The sequence below is a fragment of the Petaurus breviceps genome, unplaced genomic scaffold, assembly GCF_028583685.1.
Source record: "Petaurus breviceps papuanus isolate PSGF00001 unplaced genomic scaffold, PetGlider_PUasm1.0 545, whole genome shotgun sequence".
Classification (NCBI taxonomy): domain Eukaryota; kingdom Metazoa; phylum Chordata; class Mammalia; order Diprotodontia; family Petauridae; genus Petaurus; species Petaurus breviceps.
Genome location: NW_027186366.1, coordinates 2,436,136 through 2,439,479, shown reverse-complemented (window position 1 = coordinate 2,439,479; position 3,344 = coordinate 2,436,136). Strand labels below are relative to the sequence as shown.

The following is a 3,344-nucleotide window of genomic DNA, read 5'->3' as shown; positions in this document are numbered from 1 at the left end:
GTTTCCATTGCCCCTAGAGCTCTAACCTGCTATGTGCCCTGATTACCCAGATACCCTACATGGCTGAGCTTTGAAGCCTCTGCTTGCCACCAAGTGACATGTATTTGTGGGGAGTGGGCTCAGGACATTTGAGGGGAATGTTTTGTTGTTATTGTTTCATTAAATGCCTTTTCACTAAGCTGAATGTATCCTTGGCTGAGTAATAAAACGAAGCACAGGGGTGGGGGCTTAGAGTCTCTGCGCTGAAGAGACCTCAAGGGCCATCTAGTCCAGTTGTGAACTTTGGGTCTGAGGGGATGCGGATCCACCAGGCACCTAGCACTGGGCTTAGGTTTCTGAAATGAGCAAGAGGAACAGGTTTCACGGGACAACATGTATGCCAGTGTTTTGGATGAAATCTTTTTGGCTGTCTGCCGGGCATAAGGGAGGCGAGTTACCTTCCCCCTGCATCTTATTAAGTGTCAGGCACTCTTCTAAACACTTTTACAAATATCATCTCATTCAGTACCCACAACAACCTGGGGTAGGCGCTATTATCACCCCCATTTTATAATGGAGGAAACAGGTGAATTGTATGCACTTGACCTATGTGCCTCAGTTTCTTTATAAGATGGAGGATTAGATTAAAATGGCACCCCTCCCCCCCATGCGTCTTTAATTTACACTCACCAGCCAGATGGCATCCTTACTAACCGAGGCATTTTAATTAAATGACAACGTAAATAAAGTAACAGCAGAATGTGCTCCCAGGGACCTTGCATTCAGCCTCACGAATACGTGCACACTTGATGGGCTGAGTGGACCTTGTGGTGATCATTCATGGGGCACCCATATATACCTGGCTCCTGCACGCAGGCACAGACAGTCCTGAGGCGAGCTCTACCTCAGGTGCTGCAAGGCTGCCAAGGCTACTGAGGACGTCACTGAGCTGCTCTCTGCTGGACTGGTGGCTGACCATCCGCTGCATCCTGACTCCCACATATGACTTCAGCACTCCCTAGCATACCCTGTTGTCACTATTCTGAGGTTTTTTTATTTCGATGGTTACCCAACATTCTTCCTCCATCCAGTGAGAATACTGTGGTTCCTTTAAGGTAGTCTGTAAGCATTTGTTAAATGCTTATTCTATACTAGGCACTGCACTAGCCCCTGGAGAAGCAAAGAAAACCCCTCCCAACACTTCCCCTGCTTTTATGGAGCTCACAGTCTAGGTATGACTAGACACACAAACTACATGGGTGGTCACCACAGAGGGCAAGGCCCTAGAAGCTTAGGGGATTGGGAAAGGGCTCCTGCAGAGGGCAGGATTCAGGTTAGTCTGGAAGAAAACTGAGGAAAGTAAGAGGCACAAGGAAATAGAGTCTATTTCTAGGCATGGGAGCCCACCAGGGAAGTGATATGGAGAGATGGAAGGAGGTTGGTGTGTGAGGAGCAGAGTTGGTAGGAAGGGAACAGGAAGCCACTCTATCATACAGAGGAGGGGACTGATAGGGTCAGATGGAGGCTTGGCTAGGACTGGGGAGAGGTAGGATGCAAAGGTCTGGATTAGGGGGAGTCAGTCCCTCGGGTGAGCTTCTGAGGGATGTGAAGGTGAAAGCCAAAATGGCCAGACTCGGTGATAGAGGGCTGTGATTTGTAAGCCTCTGCCTTCCCGAGAGTGGCCCAGAGGTCACCAGGCAATAAGAGCCACGAGGATTTTCTCTGCCAGGCTCGTCACAGCATGTACTGGAGCCTCAGTGGAGATGGGCTCTGCCCTTTGAAATCTTATTCTTCTACAGCTCCCAGGTCTGCCCCCCAGCTGGGGCAGCATCACAAGGGCTTGGTCCTCAGGATGCCTCCTGCAGCCTGCCATCCACAGGACACCTCCTTGAACCTCCTTCCCCTATGGAATGAGAGTAACAATGTGGGCAGGATCATTCTGGGCCTCAGTGGAGCTCCAACCCACCACAGGACATGGAGGGGGGCATTCTTGTTGTGATGGAGTGCAGCAGCCTGTGTCTGATGGAGGAGAGGAGGAGGCAGAGCTGATAGGCCTGCATATCTCTGCTCAGGGTTCAAAGGGAGCCCCTCCATGGCAGCTGGTGTGACTCTAAGTTCTGGGACAGTAGAGGCTTGGGTTGAGTGGGTCAGGCCTCCCTTGGGGGACAGGGGAGACTGAACACCAGAGGCATTCTCTGTGGGATCAATGCCGTTTGTCTGCTGGAGGAGAGACAGAAGATGAGAATTGCATCTAATCCCTTCACTGAGATAAAGAGGAGAGAAAAAAAGAGAAGAGAAAAAAGAGGAGAGGAAAAGGGAGGGCAGAGAAGTGAGCTGACTGATGGCCGGTCAGCCATGTAGGTCAGAGTCTCATGTCTCTGGCCCAACCTGCCCGAGGTCTGACTTTTCCTGGAGTACAGACACTCAGGACTGAGCAGCGGCTGTGACAACTCCACTACACAGGCTGTGGGTGATGGGGAAATGGGCTGCGGATCCTGCCTCTCGGCTGGGCAGCTGGGTCTAGGATGGGATAGAGTGGACACAGGCCACAGAATGGGCCTTGCACCAGTCTTACTTTACACTCTCTTCTTACCTCTTCAGCTGAACCTGATAAAACAGCAACTAACGCAGGGAGCCTCCGTGCCTGAAGGGGAAAGAGGGGGCCCTGAATGGAGAGTCAGTTCCCTGTGTCTAGCCCGATCCCGAGGCCCCAATACCCTGAGGATACTGAGTGCAAAGGGAAGTCCTAGCTACCCATCCGTCCGCCCGCCCGCCCGTCCGTCCGCCCGTCCACGCGTCCGTCCGCCCGCCCGTCCGTCCGCCCGCCCGTCCGTCCGTCCGCCCACCCGTCCGCGCGTCCGTCCGTCCGTCCGCCCGCCCGCCCGTCCACGCGTCCATCCACCCACCCACCCACCCGTCCATCCCTCCCTTCCCCCACCCAGCCATCACCAGTCCATCCATTCCTGCCCATTGGGCGGGTCCCTTTCCGTCCCTGCCTCAGTGTTCTCATCTGTAAAGTGGCGACCATCTTTTCTACTAGTGGCGGCCTGGCAGGGCCAGACAGCCCCAGATTGGCAGTCAGCAAACCTAGGTTTTCTCCCTGGGAGATGGAAAGGAGGGCTGGGAGCTGAACGTCGCCCCGCTCACTACAGGGGGCACGCCGCGGGCGGGGAAAGCCAAGGCCGTGGCCACGCCCAAGGTCGGCTGTGGCCAGGCTGGGGTGGGGCGGGGCGGGGCGGGGGGAAGGGCCCGGTGCCACAGAAAGGCAGTGCGCAGGCGCAAACGTCCTTCCGCCCCCCCCCCCCCCCCCCCCCCCCCCCCCCCCCCCCCCACACGGCGCGCGCGCGCGCCCGCCGGGCGGCGGG

The 3,344-nt window shown here is 55.6% G+C and overlaps 1 long non-coding RNA gene across 1 annotated transcript; it reads right to left on the bottom strand.

Annotated features, from left to right (window-relative positions):
* Positions 1-682: 682 nt before the first annotated feature.
* Positions 683-3,190, bottom strand: LOC138172445 (uncharacterized). Its single transcript, XR_011171118.1, has 3 exons — positions 2,929-3,190; positions 2,573-2,623; positions 683-1,882 (listed from the first exon to the last, which is right to left on the bottom strand). It is a non-coding gene; the product is annotated as an uncharacterized lncRNA (long non-coding RNA).
* Between the last annotated feature and the right edge of the window lie 154 nt (positions 3,191-3,344).